The 20066-nt window shown below is 45.0% G+C and overlaps 1 long non-coding RNA gene across 1 annotated transcript; it reads right to left on the bottom strand.

The window, feature by feature from the left end:
* Positions 1-7025: 7025 nt before the first annotated feature.
* LOC108351782 (uncharacterized) lies at positions 7026-14718 on the bottom strand. The gene is made up of 5 exons (XR_015628236.1): positions 14691-14718; positions 13654-13716; positions 11738-11853; positions 8677-9147; positions 7026-7827 (listed from the first exon to the last, which is right to left on the bottom strand). It is a non-coding gene; the product is annotated as an uncharacterized LOC108351782 (long non-coding RNA).
* Between the last annotated feature and the right edge of the window lie 5348 nt (positions 14719-20066).

The raw sequence follows: 20066 nt of genomic DNA, 5'->3' as shown, positions 1-20066 counted from the left end.
TCCCCCAACACTTTGAGTCATGAGCAGAAAAAATTAGGCAGAAGATAACCAGAAAACAGAAAGTTTAACCAACACTACAGACCAAATGAATGCTCCCTCCAACAGCAGCAGAAGGCGCATTCCTCTCAAGGACACATGGCACTGTCTCTAATCTAGTGTTAGGCTGCAAAACAAATGTAACCACCTATCTGTCCATGATAAAGTGAGACTAGAGTGGGAGGAGCGGGATATGGCTCGGTCGGTGAGCACACTTACTTACGGCTCTCGTAGAGGACCTGGGTTCGGTTCTCAGCACCCACATACGATGGCTCACAACCAGCTGTAACTCCAGTTCCAGGTGATCTGCTGCCCTCTTCTGGCTCTAGGGGCACCTATGCACACATACACTTACTCAGGCTCACATGCAAACACAGAAATTTCATTAAATTTTTAAAAAGCAAAATATAAATCGAAGTGGTAGGAAAGCCAGAGAATTTACAAATCAATAGAAATTAAAGAGAATGCTCTTGAACGGACCCTGAGTCCAAAGTAATCAGGAGAGAAAATGTCTGAATGCACATGAAACAAAGCCAAGACAAACCAAAACATATACACATACATACATACATACATACATACACACATAGATCATACATACAAACACACATACATACATCATACATGCATACATACATATACACACATATACATACACACAGACATCATACATACATATATATACACATACACATACATCACACATACACACATACATACATACATACATACACACATACATACATACATATACATACACACAGACATCATAAATACATACATACACATATACATACACACAGACATCATACATACATATATATACACATACACATACATTACACATACATCACACATACACACATACATACATACATACATACACACATACATACATACATATACATACACACAGACATCATAAATACATACATACACATATACATACACACATACATCATACATACACACATACATGCATGCACACATATATGCATGCATGCATACATCACACATACATATATACATCATACATTATATATCCATATATACATACATTTTTTAATTCATTAAACTAATTTAAATACCACATGGAACTAAACAAGGAAAAAAGCTAGTCCCAGAGTTAGAAGGGATAAAAAGGAGTAATAAAGATTAAAAGATACAAATAGTAAATAGAGAAAAGAAAAAAGATGTAGTTAAAACCATGGAACCTCAAAGTTGGGTTTTTTTTAAGATAAACAAAATTAAAGATTTGTAGAACCACTTAGCAATTATATCAAAGCTTCAGAATACGAAGTTAGTATACAGAAGGCAATCGCTCCTCAGTATTCCTGCAACGGACACGTGAAACTTGCAATTCAAAATATAATAGTCTTGTATGACGCTGTTCCTGGGGCGCTAGAACCAAACATCTACTCATCTCACAAAGGGAACCAACAACCGACCAAAGTAAGGATACTACTAGGGTCTGAATTGTTGAACCAGTAAGTTTTATGGGGGTGACTTACAGAAGTGGAGAGGGTTTCTTACAGGAACAGAAATGACACAAAGACAGCTGGATCACTGAAGCCCACACCAACATGGGTGACAGTTCACAAAAGCTGGGAACCTGGAGCTCACTGCACACCCTGCAGGCAGCACAAGAATTTGGAGAGCGAAGTGGGTTGGTCTCTGCCTGTTCTACACAGCTGAATTTTACTGAGAGCTTCTCTCACAATCCTAAAACTGGCTGTACATGCTTGGAGAAGGCATAGGTAGGGTATGTGGTCAGTTTCAGGGACTTCCTGAAACGTTTAAGCTGTTTAGTTCCTGAGTTTAAAGAGCTTCTCTGCAGGATGGAATGTTTGACCTCCCTTCAGAACATCCTGTGTCTCACTGAGCTTCCCTCCAAGATGAAAGATGTTAGCTCAGAGGAAACTGCGAGACAACAAATGTCATTTACATTACAAAGGGGCTCTAGCCAGCTGGATCCTGGTGAGCACAGTTCTACCCTTCTCCTCATTCCTTCAGCCAAGTTAGAAACCATTAGATTACATTCCTAAGGCTAACACTCCAAGGTCTTTTCCCTTGTTTGCCCACTTGCTCCTCCAACTACCAAGGTCCAGCTATCCAAGTATTGAAGTCCAGCAATCGAAACCCCTTTGGCTCACCTAATTAACATGCCCATCAAAATGAAACACCTCATCCTAACCCGGGTTTCCCCTTGTACCTTTATAAACCATTTTCCTGTGTGGCACATCTGTCTCCTCTCTATCCAGAGGCAGTCCTTCCTGTTATCCTCCAGGACAAATACCCCTTCCCCCTCCCTTCCCCCTTCCCTCCTCTCTTCTTTGCTCCCTTTTCCCTCTTCCTCTACCTTCTTTGTCCCTTAACCCTGCCCTGTGTTTCTCTAGGACAAATAAATCTCTTTGGTGCAGAGAACTTGGTCTTGGGGGTCCTGAGCTGATGCTTTTCTTTTCAATGACTATCAGGGAAAAACAAGGTACAAATCTAACAAAATGTGCTCAAAGGGTGAGGAAAAGTACAAACCTCCGATGAAGGGAGTCAAAGAACTAAGTAAATGGAGAAGTGTTCTATGTTCCTGAATAGGAAGACTCAATGTTATTGATGCAACCGTTCTTCTCGATGTAATCTATAGATCCACTGGGATCCCAGCCCCCCCAAAAAAGAAAAACAATGTGGATATTGGCAAATTTATTATAAAGTTTACACACAGAGGTCAAAAATCCAGAAGAGCAACCACAGTACTGAACAAAGGCTGACACTGCCCAAATTCAAACTTTATCTATAAAGTGTTGGTATCAGGAACTGCCTTTAGAGAGACACCGGTTGGTCACTGTTGCCATGGCAACAGTCATACATTCCCAGAAGACCTTTTGGCTCAATTCGCAGCTCTACTTGGGAACCTTTACGTCATGTTCCAAATAAAAGGGAGACTCCCTCCACCCTCGCCATCTTCTCTTTCTATCGCCCCTTCCCAGGCTGAACCATGTTGGTGTTGGTTTGGTATGTTCTTTCCGCACGGGTGTGGCCAATATTTGATATTTAATAACAACATAAAGCCAAAGTAATCAAGGCAGTGAGCTTCTGGTGAGAAATGGATCAATGGAATGGAACACACAAGCCGAGAAACAGACACTCCATTCATCCAGTCATACAGTGTTTGAGGAGGAGACAGGTGATAGGGTCTCCTAACACAAGCTACTGCGGATGTTCACATACAACAGTACGGAGACTGTAGGCACAGACCTGACAGCCTTCACCAAAGAGGGTCAAAATGGATCCTATACTCTAACCTAAAGAGAAAAACTACAGAAGTCCAGACGGGGGCTGCAGATGTTGGTTCAGTCTGCAGAGTGCTTGCCTCCGCTCTATCCCCAGTCCCATGTAAACCCAGCATGGTGGCGAACTCCATGAGGTGGAGGCAGGAGAATCAGACAGACAAGCCCATACCTATGAGACACTGTTCTGAAGGAAAAGTATTAAAATCTCTTAGATCACAACTCAGGAGAAAAGTCTAGATGGCCTTGGGGCTCCAGATGACTTTTAGATATACTGAAGAGACTCTATGAAAGAAATATTGACACACTGGACTTCGGGTTTCCTGCTGCTTGAAAGTAACTGACAAGAGAGCAAGGAACAAGCCACTGGGAGAAAATATTTGCAAGAGCCACATCTGACAAAGAACTGTTCCTGAGCATAGGCAGGAAACTCAACCAGAATACCAATGGATCGATTTACAATAGGACGAAGAGCTGACTGGGCACTCGGGGACAAATACTGACTTTGAGCTCAGAAAAACTGCAGTCACAAAAACTCCCCTGTGTCATCAACAAAATGCGAGTTAAAACAACAATGAGATTCCAGAACTTTATATGTGTGTGTGTGTATATTTTTAATTATATTATCTATCATAGTACATTATATATTATGTTAATTCTATATAATTATATTGTTATAATATATAATATATATACCCATTCTTTTGTGATGGAAGGTAAGATACAATCCTAAAAATATTAGATTCACCCACTATTCCCCTGTAGATATCATATTTTCTTCCTTTAGAAAACAGAATACCTGGTATTCATTTGAACTAAAACATTCTTACCAGAATCCCACAGAAGGACTGAAATTAAGTAAATGGCTAGGGATAGGGATTCTGTACATGACAGTGTAATATTTCCCTCCAAATAATGAACTTGAGGAAAGCTCAGTGTAGAGGAAAGTTAATATGCTTTTATTTTTATGCATTTATTTATTTTATAGACATCATCCAGCATATATCACATTTTATTTTAAATTCTGTATTCAGTCATTCACTTTGTGTCTGTGTGTGAATGTGTGCACAGACACACCCAGGCATCACCACACACGTGTGGAGGTCAGAGGACCATTTGCAGGAGTCAGCTCTCTCCTTCTACCACACGGGATCTGGGAACTGAACTCTAGGCCCTGCCTTGGTAGTAAGCACCTACTGGGCTATGTCAGCAGCCCAGTACAATGATCTCTGTCCTCCACGTCATGTCTATTAACTCTCATCACCTATCACATTTTATATATTTATCATGCTCATACGCTATCTGTCCTGTGAACTCTCACTTGCTGCTCTCCAGCCCTTGGTCACCCTTCTCTGCCCTGCTCTGGGCTGCAGACGAACCAATGTGGGACATTTTGGCCTACGGCTTGTGCTTGGCGCTGGCAATTTAAGTTACTAGTGTTAAACTAAAGGGGAGAGGAAAGGAGGAAGGCATGTGTTTACTTTCTCTCAAGGTCACAGTTGGGTGGAGACAGCCACTTTCTGTTGCCTGTGCCCTGGACAGCTCTCTGCCTGACCCTACCTGCCCTTGGTGGTTGGGGATGAGTTTGTGCAGAATCAAAGACACAGACTCCTGGGGCAGGTGAGAAACACTGCAGCAAGCCCATCTGAGCACTGCTGCAAGCTCCTTTAATGCTCTCCACCCACGCCCCCATTGGTTCCAGGAAAGTTTCTCTTCTAAACAGCAGTTCCTGATTTGTTGGCATTGTTTGCATCAGCAGTCCTTGCTCTCTCAGGCAGTCCTCAATTAGGTCCTCCTGCAGGAGATACTTTTGCAGCTGCACAGCCCCCAGCATTAACATAGAGGTGGCCCACCGTTCCTTCTACAACTCTCCAGCAGGTATAGCTCTTGGCCACTCTCACCTCTGGCCTATTCTGGGAAGTGGAAGCCATAGCTTCTACTGACTTTTATCCCTGTAATATCTCACTATTTATTCCTTGTTGGAGCTCTTCTTTGCCCCAGCCCCTCTTTAACTTGATTTGAATTTGTGTGCACTCTGTTTCCTGACAAGCTCACCCAAGATCTGAGCTGTGTGAGCGAGGTCTGTGTTAACTCCAATACCAGGGTCTGTACCACAAAGTGAGCTTTCTCATCCACCCATCACTTCAGTCTGCACCATGGAAGCCAGGAGAAAAGAGCTGCTTGGATTGTGAGATGCAACCAGAATGCAGAATCCGTGAAATGGAAAGTGTAGCCAGAGGTCCAGCAGAATGCAGGAACAGGTACTGTTAGAGCCGGCTGCAGACACATGTGGCAGGTTACCGTGGGCCTCTCGGAAAGGCTGACCCCAAGGAAATGGGCAGGTGTTGTTGGCGCAAATGGCAGATGAAGACTCTAGTGGTGACCAATGGGTCCTGACCTTGGACTCTCATAAACTCCCAAAGAAAATTAGATTTCCCAGCAGGTCATTCCCAAGACAAAGACCAAAGAGATCCTGCCCGACCTATGTAGCTAAGAGCTGTCCCAATAAAAGTCATAGTAGTAATAAATTTGAAAATTATTCACTAGGGGGCCTGGAGAGATGGCTCAGAAGTTATATGAGGGTCAGTGGGCTGCTTTTGCAAAGGACCTGAGATCAATTCTCAGCACCCACATGGTGGCTTACAACTGTTACTCCAGTTCCAGGGAATCCAATGCCCTCCTCAGGCGACAGACACTCATGTGGTACACAAACATGCACAAAGACAAAACATTGTAACAATTGTTTTCCTAAAAATGTGCTGGGGGTGTAGTTTAAACGGTAGGGTGCTAGTCTACCATGCCCAAAATCCTGGGCCTGATTCTCAGCACTACAGGAGTATGTTGATGGGTGATACTCAGTACTGGAAAAGCTTGGGATTGTGTTTAGGATTAAGATTGGAGTTCAAGCCTTCCTTAGCTACATAGTGAGTTCAAGACCAGCCTGAACTACATGAGACACTATTAAGGCAGGCAGGCAGGCAGACAGACAGACATAAAAAAAGAAAGACTGTGATCAACTAGGTTCCCATGGCTACCTTGTCTTTCCCTAGCTGCCTACCTCAACTGGCCCACAGAGGAGGCAAAGAGAGAGATATCATCTGACTGTCTGTCCTGAGGATCCTGCCACATTCTGGACATTTTATCCTATTATAGCCTAGAAAAAGGCCCTCCCTTTCTGAGAGCACTGTAGGACCTGCACAGCCTGTGGGATGCTCTGTAGCTGTGTCTAGTCTCTGTACCACTGAGGGAGAGCTGCATAGGTGCACCCAGAGAGCAGAACACAGAAGGGCTATAGGACTCATAGTGAACCCTCATGGCTCCTTCACCTCAGAGCTGCCCTTGGTTTTGATTCCTCTACTCCCTTGCAGTGTGCCTACATGAGGCCACAGAAGTTCAAAGGACTCTGGGGACAGCCGAGCAGAGGGACACTGTGCTCAGAGTGATGCTCTGAGGAAAAGCAGGGAACTGCCCATCACACCACGCTCAAAGGATGTGGTGCTTTGCAAACTCTGGTTATCTGGATACCAAGACAATCATCATTTCAAAGGTGCAGAAACTGAGACTTGAAAAGGTCAGACGTGTTATCTTCAGTGACTCTGATAATCTCTCAGTGTTTAAAAAAAATACTGAAAATTTTTCTTCCAGAAGCACGCTTTTCTCTTCTTTTCTAGATGTGCTTTCATGATTTAGGACACAAGAAAGGATGTGGTTGTCATTGTATTTTTATTTTATTATAATTGTATGTGCACAGATGCATGCTGTGGCAAAAAAAAATGTGGAGGTCAGAAGACAACTTCTAGAGGTGGGTTCCCTCCTGAGGTTTGAACTCAAGTCATCAGGTTTGGCAGCAAGTTATGAAAGGAAAGTGTTACGCCCTCACTCTCTCCTTGTCCTATAGCAGAAAGAGGTCTTTGGACTATCTGTCACAACAGACCATTTCAGGGACTGTGGAGAAACATACAAAGACATATTCTGCAGTCTAATATTTGGGAGTGAACTTTTTCTTCAGAGGAAATCTTAGGGAGAACATGGAGGAAGAAGTCCTGAACTTCCCCATTTGAGAGCTCAAATGATGCCTCCGTTTATCCAGAAGCTCTTCTGAGAATTCCAACAATGCTTCTGAGCATAGAAGCAGAAGCATGTCACTAATAAAAGAAAGACCATCGGATGCCAAGATGCCTTCGCCAGCCCGCCATCTCCCCTCAGGGTCTCATGGGCTCATCTCTGCCCTGTGGTTCCTTTGGCTCTGGGGTTACAGTTTCTCTCACACATGGGGCAGATGCTCCCTTCACATCCTGCAGCTGGAGTGCAACCTCCCCTAATCTTGGTCATCCCCCAAGTCATTCCCACCATCTGAGCCCACACCATGTGCCGATGTGGTGGCACGTTCCTTGACTGTTGACTTGTTGACACACTTCCTCATATGCCTCATGGCCTGTTGCAAGGGTTATTAGCTGAACGTGGAGACAAGGCTTAACAAACCTCATATCTCTTGTTTGCAATGTCCCTGGAGAAACAAAAGAACAACATGGCAAAACAAAAATCACGATTAGATTGCTCAATATACTGAGGAGAAACCAGAGAATGTCGTCAGCCCCAGAGATCTATGGGTGGATGTCAGGCAGAAGAACATGTATCAACTGTCTGAGTACTCAGGAATGAAACAGTCTGACATCTGTGATTTGTTTAAAGATTACCCAACAGCTGGGGAGATGGTTTAGCAATTAAAGCGCTTGCCACACCAGCATTGGGGACCAGAGCTCGGCTATGTAAATATCTAATTCCAGCCTCAGAAGGCAAAGGCAGGGCTCCCTAGAGCAAGCTATCTAGCAAAACTAGTCATATCGGTGAGCTCTGGGTTTGACTGAGAGGCCTTGCCTTAATGACTAAGGTGGAAAAGTAATGGAGGACGATTCCAGACATCAATCTGAAGTCTCATGTGCAGGTGAAAATACTTACACATGTGCCTACATTAACATGCACATGCACATGCACGCACACACACACACACACACACACACACACATACACACACACATGCAAAAAATACACATATATGCATAAACACACACATGACAAAAACGGAAAAGAGAAAATAACCATAAAAATTAAAATTACCTGACAAAATAAAAGGTGCAAGAATGATAAGACAAGAAACAGAAGATGTTACCAGCCATCGGGTCTAAGTGGTGCAGGGACATTCACGGTTCTGTTTGGAGTGTATTTGAAGTGTTCTCTTATCAAAGCCCACTTGTTGTCAGTATACTGGTGTGATGTCTACCTTAGACACTTGACATATTCCCCCATTTAAGTTTTTTTTATTAAAGCTGAGAATCACAGCCACTGTGACACTTACCAGGGTGATGAGGCAGCTCTCGGGCCCTGACCCTAAGAAGGGCCTGTGAGAAGTTGCGTTAGAACAGAGTTTTGACTTCTTCCAGGCACCTGGAAGCCAGCTCTCCAGGAGTGGGAACAACAGGTGAAAACCCGCTGAGAGAAAGCCAGGGCACGACAGATGCTCTGAGCAAGCAGACTCCTGACTCATAAACACAGTTCATTATCAGCTAATACAAGCCAATTATCTTGCCTTCTAATCAGCTCTGGGTAAAGCAATAAGACACAGATCAATGTGGCTAGGCATCAGATATCAAACAGCGTAATGAGGGACATGAGAAGCAGGACTGTGAATCAGGACTTAGGCACCTCCAGTGACTGTCTCCTCCGAGAGGTCCGGACATGAGCAGGAGGATGACAGGGACAGGGCAGGAGCTCTGGCTTCCCTTCTTCACAAGAGCCACGTACCATGTGATCCATTTGTTTCTGTCTCCTGGACAAAGAGAGCATTTGCTGAGCATTGCTTGGAGAGCCAGATAGAGGGTTCAGAGCTGCCTACACTCACAGAGACCTCTCAGCTGTAGGCCAAGACCAGTAACACAAGATGTGACCAGTAATGCAGGTTCAGAAGAAGCTGGCACCAAGTTGGGGCATCTCGGAGGAAGCAGAAACTGTAGTTTAGCTGTGAAGCAAGGGTAAGGTTGAGGCATAAAAAACATAGGTGGGGGCTTCAGGATATTTTTTGGAAGATAGCAGCAAGGAAGGTTCTAAAGATGGTTAAAAATTTGACTTTAGGTGTAAGTATCAAGCTAACAGTAGCATAAAGAGTCATTTTCTGATCAATGCACAGTCTCATTCATACGCACTATTGCATTTTGGAAACCAATTTCCTGTATCTCCATCTGTCCACACTGTTTGCCCAGTCTTTGAAGATCCCCTAGTGTGGAATAGTCCTTGCTCCATGGCTTTGAGGCCAGCTGTAAACTCGCTTTGACCAGCAAGGGCTAGCATATAGCTGAGGCTGGAGGTGCGGGTTTGCACTGGGGCCTTGCTACTGTAACTCATCGCTGCAGTGACCGAGGGTGTACAGCAGAAACTGCTGGTTCATGGAGGATGCAGATCCTGTCCAAGAGAGTCTTAGATGAGAGTTTCCTCAGTCATTGAAGCCAAGGCTGGACAGCCCAGCCACACCCAGCCTTAATCAGCTAATCTCCAGTCATAACACATCCAGAGATCAATCCACACATCTACATGTCCTATCAATGCATGAGCTCAATAAATCTATCTGTATGTACATGTTCGTGCACACGTGAGGAGGCCGGAGGTCAATGTCAGGTGTCTTCCTTAATCAGATCACATGAGAAAAGGACAACATTGGCTCACACAAAGCTGTTTCCTGGCTTCTATATGTGTCATAGCACATACATGTCCATACATGCACATCACATGTACAAAATAAGTAAACATAATTAAAACTTGAAAAACATTTTGTAGAAGGTATGTATTTTTGGCCTCCAAACTATGGCCGACACCTTAGACCACACATAAACACAGCCTCCAAATCTAAATGTTTGGATTTTTAAAATTTATTTATTTATTTATTTAATGTGTATGGGTGCTTCACCTGTCTATAGGTCTATGCGTTGTGTATATCCAATGTGTGAGGAGGCCAGGAGATGGTGTCATATCCAATAGAATGGAAGTTACAGATGGTTGTGAGCCATCGTGCCGGCGATGAGAATTGGACCTGGGCTCTCTAGAAAAGCAGTTCGTGATCTTGGAGCCATCTCTCCAACACAAAATATCAGTATTTCTAAGGGACTACTATATCCAAGGATAAAAACATATTTCATCATACAATGATTCTCAAATTTTCGGCATATGGAAACACAGCTCCAGGGTTACTGTCAATAGAATCAATGTTTACTTTTCTAATCTTAAAATGTTGGCTGACCCTTGGCTCTTTTTAAAGGTTACAGCGGTACACAGGTCTCATGTCTGTCAGCAACTGCTATTAGGGAAAAAAATGTTTAATATGTGCATTTCAGTCTCAAGACCTTATCTCTCCTTCACCTTGGCCAGTTCTAAGCTAGGCTGATCTAATCTTTTCCTGACCCAAGAGTTGGGGCTGGGGTGAGGGAAAGAGCAGTGGGGAGGGAAGAAGAGAGAGAGAATGAGATTAAAGAGAAAAGAAAAAAATACAAGAGGAGAGAGGCAAAGAAAGAGAGGCTAATTCTCTAGGACTGATGTCCAAGCCCAACCCTCTTTTTTCTCTATTTATCTATCTATCTCGATTTCTATCTCACTTCCTCTCTCAGAGAATAAGCACAAATAAACCCAAAGGACTCAGCAGCCCTCAGATGTGGCCACAGCATCCAGCTGGCTCCACGTCACCTGCCTACCACCTTGCCAAAGAATCCTCAATAGCAAATGCAACCCAAACTTGTTCCCCACTGAACCCAGAACACGTGTTTCCAGGAAGCAATTTGACAGATTCATCTGACTGAGAGCATGTCTATCTGGCTTCCTCGATGTCTATGGCAAAGCAGACATTTTTAAAATGCAAAGATCTTGCTTGTACTTCTCTGTCAAAGTGCGTTCCTAAGCTCCTTCTGCAGCTCCACTCCAACCCCAACAACCTTCCAGCTATGAGCCTTTTCTCATGACAACCCCACCTCTGAAATCCTTCTCTTCACCTCCGACTCCCAGCATTGCCCACCCCAGCCCCTGGTCCACCCAGTCTTGCTTTCGCCCTGCCCTAGGATAGAATTAAGCTATGCCAGGGCTGAGCACTGTGGAGGCTTTTTGTCACCACAAGCAAGAACAGCTTGTTCTGATGGCACGGTCCTTATCTGTCAGACAGAAATATCCCGATTTGTGACATTAAACCCAGCAAGGCAGAAAATGAGAGAGCTGCTAAGCCAGATTGTCAGGAAAGCAGTCATCAGAAACCAATATAGCTAGTCCCTAGGATACAAGGTCAGGAGCGTGAGTAGCAAGGCATTGTTGTGCACAAGCAAAACGCAACCCTTCCTCAGCCAAGCAAAGCTACTTCCCTGACCAGACAAGGCTCAGCCACTCACACAGAAAAGGAAGCCTGCGGTGCTGCATGCAGCGCCACCTGGTGGCTATTTATCCAGCCTGACGTCCATCAGGAACACCTGGTCACTTCTGTTCATTTGTCGAGATGTCACCAGTCCTGAAAGGGAAAACTCAAAACTCAAAAAAACAAAACAAACAAAAAACCCTAATTCCGTTACAAATAAAGTAACTTCTTCACTTGCTAAGGCAGATGCGAGCATTCAGACTAAACTTGAGCCCAGAACCCTTCTTTTTTTATTATTATTATTATTAACTTGAGTATTTCTTATTTACATTTCGAGTGTTATTCCCTTTCCCGGTTTCCGGGCAAACATCCCCCTCCCCCCTCCCCTTCCTTATGGGTGTTCCCCTCCCCACCCTCCCCCCATTGCCGCCCTCCCCCCAACAGTCTAGTTCACTGGGGGTTCAGTCTTAGCAGGACCCAGGGCTTCCCCTTCCACTGGTGCTCTTACTAGGATATTCATTGCTACCTATGAGGTCAGAGTCCAGGGTCAGTCCATGTGTAGTCTTTAGGTAGTGGCTTAGTCCCTGGAAGCTGCCCAGAACCCTTCTAAAGGATGCACGTGGCGGTGCGTCCTTTGTATCCCGCACAGAAGCGATAGAAGCAGGTGGGTCCTGGGGCCCATTAACTGGCCAGCCTATGAGACCCCAGGCCAATTGAGAGACCTTGTCTCAAATGATAAAGTAGACAGGACCTCAGGCTATCCTCTGGCTCTATACTCACTTGTACGTGCGTGCGTGCGTGCGTGCGTGCGTGCGTGCGTGCGTGCGTGCGTGCGTGCGTATTGTCCCAGTACCGAGGTGGCTGAAGCTGGAGAATTAAAAATTTGACATCAACATGGCTACATAACACAGAGAGACAGAGAGAGAGACGGGGAGAGAGAGACGGGGTGGGGGGAGAGAAAGAGAGAGAGGACAGACAGACACACACACACACGCACACGCACGCGCGCGCTTCAGAGTCATGTTCCAAGGATGTCCTTGGAAATTGTTTATTTAGCTAAGGATAGGACATTACTATCTCCAGCTAAAAGTGTTCACACTATCCATGATAATTTACAATCCTAACCCGAGCAATCCCGGTAAACAAAACAGACAGTGTTCTGGAAAGTGGGCTGCAGTCTACTTTAGTGTAGTCTACTTCGTCCACTAAAGTGCAGGCAAAGCTAGTCAGTAGGCTCTGGAGACCCCGCAGCAGGGGGAGGCTCATTGGAAGCCTCTAGCCTACTCTGCTCCTGTCTCCTGGGTTCCTGCAGGCAGCTTTTGCGTTCCTTGGCCTTTTGGGGTTTTTTGCAAAAAGGAAGGATGGAGAACCAACTTGGGGCGGGGGGTTCGAAGTTTGTCCTTTTCCCACCTTAGGAATGGGGAAATACCGGTGTCCCAGGGCTGGGGGCAAGGCTGCCGAGCAACAGGACAAGGCCAAGTCACTGCTCTCACTTCTGAGCCTCTAAGTCATCAGACAGAGAGATGTGTGGAGGTCCTAAAACCTCAGGTAATAACAGGGCAAAAAGAGCTAGGGACCCAGTAACCCAAATGCCAGGCCACTTGGCCTCACCAGATCCTGAAGTGCCCTAGGGGTAGACAACGGGCCAGTCTCGGCAGCCGCCTACCCCTAGAAAGGGCCAAGGGTTTATATAAAATACAGACTGAGGCCAGGGCCTCAGGAGTAACAACTGAAATGCAGGCATCTAAAGTGCAAGCTTTGGGGCCAGAGGTATGGTTCAGAGGTTAAAAGCACTGGCTGCTCTTCCAGAGGTCCTGAGTTCAATTCCCAGTAACCACATGGTGGCTCACAACCATCTGTAATGGGATCTGATGCCCTCTTCTGGGCTGCAGGCAGAACACGGTATTATAAATTAATTAATTAATTAATTAATTAATTTTTTAAAATGCAAACCTTGCTTTGTCCTCTTGCTGGGTGAGGGCTGGCCAGGTGTCTGAACGCTGGGAGTGTCTTAGTCTGGTGAATAAGAAAGAATGTAAAGAGAGGGTGTAGGTAGCACTTCCCTCCGTCTGGGGCCCTGGACTGAATTCAGAGGAGAAAGGGAGAGGAGCACCCATCCATCTCTGCTTCATGGTCCCACCGTGGCTAAACCAGGAGCTGAAATAAAAAGAAACCTTTCCTTCTTTATGTTGGTATCGTTGGGTGTTTTGTCACAGCAATGAGAAAAATGAGGAGTAGGAGGGAGGAAAGGAAGGAGGAAGGGAGGGAGGGAGGGAGGGAGGGAGGGAGGGAGGGAGGGAGGGAGGGAGGGAGGGAGGGCTATCTACCCACTGCGGCAGTGATCCTTCACTTCCAATTTTACAATTCTGTTTAACCTCTACCAAAAAACACAAAATGCCTGCCCTAAACTGTGTAAATAGTACATCCTGTAGATGTGTCCCAAAAAAGTTGCTGCTTTTCCAAGTGGCTCCTAAAGCAAACCCCAGTCAAGGTCACACACCAACTTCTGACCTCCACATGGCTAGACAGAGATGCTGAGATTCCCAGACTTCCTCCGGGTACGACCCCCACACATTGAATTCAGGTCCCTTTTCCCAGACACAAACCTCCACACCCTCACCCTGGCACTAGGGCTGCCCACCAGCATCCAGATGACAGAACGGCACAGGAAAGCCCTTTCCGCTTGTATCCAAGAGCGTCTAAAGATACCCCCTTCCCCACCAAACCATTCACCACCAGACTAGGCTGGGACTAGAACTACTTTTCACTCTAAAGAGAAAAAAAAAAGTACAGAACATAGTCCAAGAGCTTAACAGTAGCCCTGCCTCCTGCCTGAAATAAATGTGGATGACCCAATACACCAGTGGGATACACACCTATTACCCCAGTACTGAGGTAGCTGAGGCTGGAGAACTACAAGTTTGACATCAACGTGCCTATGTAACAAAACCTTGTCTCAAGCAAAGCATGAAGTTAATAAAATGCATCACCTCCTGCCCACTGCAATGCGCCAACTGCAAACTGCATCCTCCACCCGCGTGCTCAACCTCTGCGCCAGCGCGATTCCAAAGGCCAGGAGCGCCACCTGCTGCTCAGAATGTGGAAAGTCTGGTTGGTCCTTCCTCTTCAACCTAATCAACTTCTCTGTGGGATGTTTTAATCTTTTGAGGGTGTTGGTTGTCTGGATAATCCAAAAGTAAGTTAACACAAATACACACCAAATTATCAAAAATGATAACAGAGCAAGCTTGATTCTGATGTAGGGTTTATTTTGCATTTCAGGAGATGCTGGCAGATTCTGCCAGAGGTCAGCTAACATCTTAAGGAAGCATTTACATCAACAGAGGTCCAAGGATCCAGCTACAAGCTGCACGCTGGCCATAAAAATGACTATGAGAATGGAGCGAGTGTGTCCAATCATGTCACAAGTATATCTAATTCAGAAGAACCTTGGACAGAGCAGCCAGGGTCATGTACGAAGGACAATTGTGTGAACACAGAACACCCCCCCACCAGTGTGGTGTTTATAGATCATAGGTCATAGATGTGGCCTTCCATGAAGCTAATTTGTGGTCTGTGTGATGGGCCATGAGTGACAGGGATATGAAATGCACACCTGATGCCCAGAAGTGCTGTTAGGCTCCTTTAATCCCAGCACTTGGAAGGCAGAGGAAGGCTGACCTCTGTGAGTTCAAGGCCAGCTTGGTCTACAGATGGAGTTTCAGGACAGCCAGGGATACACAGAGAAACCCTATCTTGAAAAAGAAACGAGAGAGAGAGAGAGAGAGAGAGAGAGAGAGAGAGAGAGAGAGAGAGAGAGAGAGAGAGAGAGGAACAAAAAGACGCACCTCTTATTGTCTGTAGTATTTAACAAACAGTGTATAAAATGGTTTCATTCTTTCTAGTTTTTTTTCCTGTTTGTCTGCCTCTGTGTGTATCTGTGTCTCTGTCTCTCTGACTGCTGTGTAGCTATTTCCTCTAAAATGAAAACATTCCCCTTAGAAGGAGGGAGGTTCAAAAGACTTAAAACTAAACTTCCACACCTAGGAAAGTTACTAAGTTACAACACTCAGCTGTGTGAATATCAGAATGTGAGACTATTATACAGGTGGTAAACAAATGGCGGAGGCCAGGAAGTGGAACCCCGGGAGAGATGCCTGCAAATTGAGTAGGGAACTCCGGGGTACAGCTTCCCAGAGTTATCGCTCATGCTGCAGGGGGTTTTTCAGCAATGCAGCTGCCTCTGAAACAAGCATGCCTTGTAACTCTTCATCGTTCTCCTGGAGATAACCCCTATAAGCTAACTGATCACCAAGCTAGACTGAGGTGGAATCATTCCTCCAGTTTGCAATTGGTATTGTATCTGTTTGTGTCTCTCCAGAAATCATATAATATAACATTCTCTTTCTGTTTCTCTGTCTCATCTCTGTGTGTCTATTTCTGTGAACATCACTCTCTGATTCTGATTCTTCTTCTTCTTCTTCTTCTTCTTCTTCTTCTTCTTCCTCTTCCTCTTCCTCCTCCTCCTCCACCTCCTCCTCCTCATCCCTCCCTCTCTCTCTCTCTCTCTCTCTCTCTATATATATATATATATATATATATATATATATATATATATATATATATATAACTTAGTTTCTGTGTCTGTGTCTGTGTCTGTGATTCAGTGTGTATATCTGTGTGTCTCTGTCTCTGTTTCTCCTCTCTCTCTCTCTCTCTCTCTCTCTCTCTCTCACACACACACACACACACACACACACACACACACTCACTCACTCACTCAAACACACACATTGCTATTTGATGTGTGATGGATAGGTAAATGGATAAAGTTCATATAGAGGATATTGTGGTTCCTTTTCCTGTTGCTGTAATAAAATACCCTGATAAAAGAAACTAATAGGAGAAACAGGTTCTTTTAGCTCTCAATTCAAGACCCAGGCTATCATGGCAGGAAAGTCAAAGCAGTCGGAGCTTAGAGCACATGCTCACCCCACATGCACAGTCAAGGCAGAAAAGACAACCTCTGCCTAGGTTTCCTTTCCCATCCTTGGGTATACATTCCAAGGTCCCAACCCAGGAAGTAGTACTGCCCACAGTGAACATGTCTTCCCACCTCAATCAATGTAACCAAGATAATTCACCCACAAAAATGACCAGAGGCCCATCACCAGATGTTCTAGATTCTATTAATTGGCAATCAACATTAATCATCATAAGTGGCTTACTAGAATTTTCTACCTCTAAAGGGAGTGCTTCCGTGACTCACCATGAGTCTGGTTAGGGCTGATTATGGTGTCTCACAATCCCCATGTTCCCAGGGCTCATAATTACATCCATCTGTTGTTCTCCTTAGTCATCCCGAAGGTCAGATATGGTCACTCTGTTCCCTGTACGGGCCAGCTTCTGGTCCCTTCTAACGGTCTATCTTCTTTGAACCAGGAATGCCCAGGGCTTTTTTTGTGGCAAAAGCTCTGGTACCAAGCTGAATGGGCAAATAAATCTCTGGGCACTGGCCTTAGGTGCTTGAATCCCACTGGCTAAGGTGAATCACATGACTTCCTTAAGGCAGGAAGGTGCAGTCTTCTCCCAGAAACAACAAAGAATAGGAAGTCAAGTAGAGAATCAGATAAACCGTACAATCTACCACGGACTCTAATTGGTTGGTTGGTTGGGGTTTTTGGTGGTGGTGGTGGTTTGTTTGTTGGTTTGTTTGTTGGTTGTTTTTTTTTTTGTTTGTTTGTTTTTTGGTTGGTTGGTTGGGTTTTTTTGTTTGTTTTGTTTTGTTCTTGCTTCCTTGTTGAGACAGTCACATGGGTGTCCCTGTCCCTGATCCACCAGCTCCAGGTTTCCCATGATTATGTGGTTTCCACAGAGCTGAGAGACTAGGATCTGTTCCCAAATTCGGGGGTGGGGGGACTTTTGCCTGGCGGGATGTGTCAAATGTTCACCTCCAGTTCAGCCAGCTGTGTCTGATGGTGACAGCAGATCACATGGCCCAGACACCCTCCATCAGGAGAGTGAGATGGGACTGTGTGGTAGACAGGAAGTGACTGGTGTTCCTATTGCCACCCCTAAGTGTCAGGAGCCAACAAGCTAATAACTAGCAGGTGATCTTCCTGAGATGGGTCCGCCTTGGATTAAAATCTACGACAGAGCTCTGGTAGGCAAGACCCAGGAGGAATTCATTTTAGGAAAGATCCCTGCTGTTAAGCTGTTAATGTACTTTTCCTGATATATATACATACATATATATATATATATATATATATCTCACTAGGTATTATCCCACCCTTTTGAGCAGATCTCTGCAGAACTATGATGATGTCCTGTCTTACAGTGATGCTATATAGACAAATAGAAGACTTCTTAATTCCTAATGATGATCCCATAAGAATTTCCAAAGTTATTGCAATTATTAAGCTCTTTTAATAACACTGCTATTAAACCCTTTCTGATAATCAAAACTGCAGTGAGAACTCTGCCAGTTTTTACAGCCACTACTGAGATAGAAAGCAGGTATCAACTAATGAGAGCACTTTCCAAAAGGTTGTAAAACCATTAACAAATGGTCATAAAAAGGAAACTAACTATTATAGGTGCTAGGATAGAAGATAAAAAATATTGATGGTTTATCTATACAAAATATCACTAATAACTTAGCTATGGCTTTTTAGCTCCCCACAAACTTGTGGAGCTGTGACACATAGTGAGTGCCTAGCCAGATAATCACTCCTAATGGATATGCACATAAACGTTCTTTGCTGTAAACTTCTTACTCGATTTATGATTTGAATTTATGTATGAACTTGTGATGAACTTTTTACCATGTGCTCCTGTATTCTGAAAGATGTTTAAGTGCTGAGGACAAAGAGAGGAGAGCATTCTTTTCTAAGCATTCTCCTTGTCCCACATTTTTAGATTCTATTAATCCCTTTTTCTCAGATCTCTTATCCCCTTTTTCTCAGAAACCCCTTTCCTCTTTCTGTTTTAGAGCTTTCATAGGAAACTTTTCAGAACTTAGAAATAAAAACTAAAACCACTTTCTAAGTGTCACTTTTTCTTCCTGCGAATTCAACTAGCAGGTTGGAAGTTAGAGCTGCCCAGTTCCTGCAGAGACATAACAAAGACTGCTTTACTGAATCCCAGACCTTAGGCTACAGGTGTTAATCACCTAAACCAGCGACTTACAGCCCTCACCTCAGAAAAATCAGGAATGTTTTTAAGGACCTTTTAGAAACTATCAACAAGCATTTAGTATAGTTAGAGAGCTAGAACATCCAGAAACCATCAGTCTTTAAAGCCACACCTGAGTCCGACTCTGTGTCTCATTTCAACCTGCTCCAGGACAGGAGGTCCCCAGCACCTAAGTGTCACCCTAGCTTCTGTTCCTCATTCTGGGTCATGCCCTACAAGCTGCCATGTAGGCTGCCCTGCAGTGGGGAGAGGGAGGTATGAAGATACCCATCTAAACCTAGGTCAAAAGCTGTGATTCCCAGGGAGAAGTAGCATGCCTGGGAGCTTGTGTCAGCCTTGAGAGGTAAGCATGTGGAGATGTGTGCCAGAAGGCACAGCTGCTGCTCCTGCTCTGGCCAACAGAGGACCTCGTGCCTGGTTATTGTGAGGCCAGCCTGGGCTATATAGTGGGTTCCAAGCCAGACCAGGCTACAGAGAAGGACCCTGTCTCTAAAAGAAAGGAAGAAAGAGACAGAAACACTGAAAGAGGAATGGTGAAAGATAAGGAAGGGAAGAAGAAAAAGAGAGAAGGGAATGGAGGGGGAGAGAGGAGGGGAAAGGAAACAGGAGAGAAGAAAAGAGAGGAGAGGAGGGGAAGGGGAGGAGGGGGAGAAGGTAAGAGGAGAGGGGAGGGGAGGAGAGCAGAAGGAATGGGGGAGGAAGAGGAAGGAAAGGAGAGAAGGGGAAGGAAAGGGAGAAGAGGGGAGAAGAGGAGAGACAAGGAGAGGAGAAGAGAGGAGAGGAGAGGTGAGGGGAGGGGAGAGGACAAGAGGGAAGGGGAGAGGAGAGGAGAAGAGGGGAGGGGAGAGGGAAGGGGAGGAGAGAGGAGAGGAGAAGAGGGGAGGGGAGGGGAGAGGAGAGGGAAGGGGAGGAGAGAGGAGAGGAGAAGAGGGGAGGGGAGGGGAGAGGAGAGGAGAGGAGAGGAGGGGAGAAGGATGAAATGGAGGGGGAGGACTGGGAAAAAGGTGAGAGGGGAGGGGAGAGGAAGGAAGGGAGGGGAAGGAAGGAGGAGAAAGAAAGAGGGCAGAGAAGGGGGGGAGAAGAGAAAGAAGAGAGGGGAGGAGAGGAGAGAAGGAGAAAGGAAAGGGATAAAGCCAGGAAGTGTGGGTCACCTTACAGGAAGTAAATAG

Source organism: Rattus norvegicus, chromosome 8 (assembly GCF_021556685.1).
Source record: "Rattus norvegicus strain SHRSP/BbbUtx chromosome 8, alternate assembly SHRSP_T2T, whole genome shotgun sequence".
NCBI lineage: Eukaryota > Metazoa > Chordata > Mammalia > Rodentia > Muridae > Rattus > Rattus norvegicus.
The sequence above is the reverse complement of the archived record's forward strand: the minus strand, read 5'-3'. Positions and strand labels throughout refer to the sequence as shown.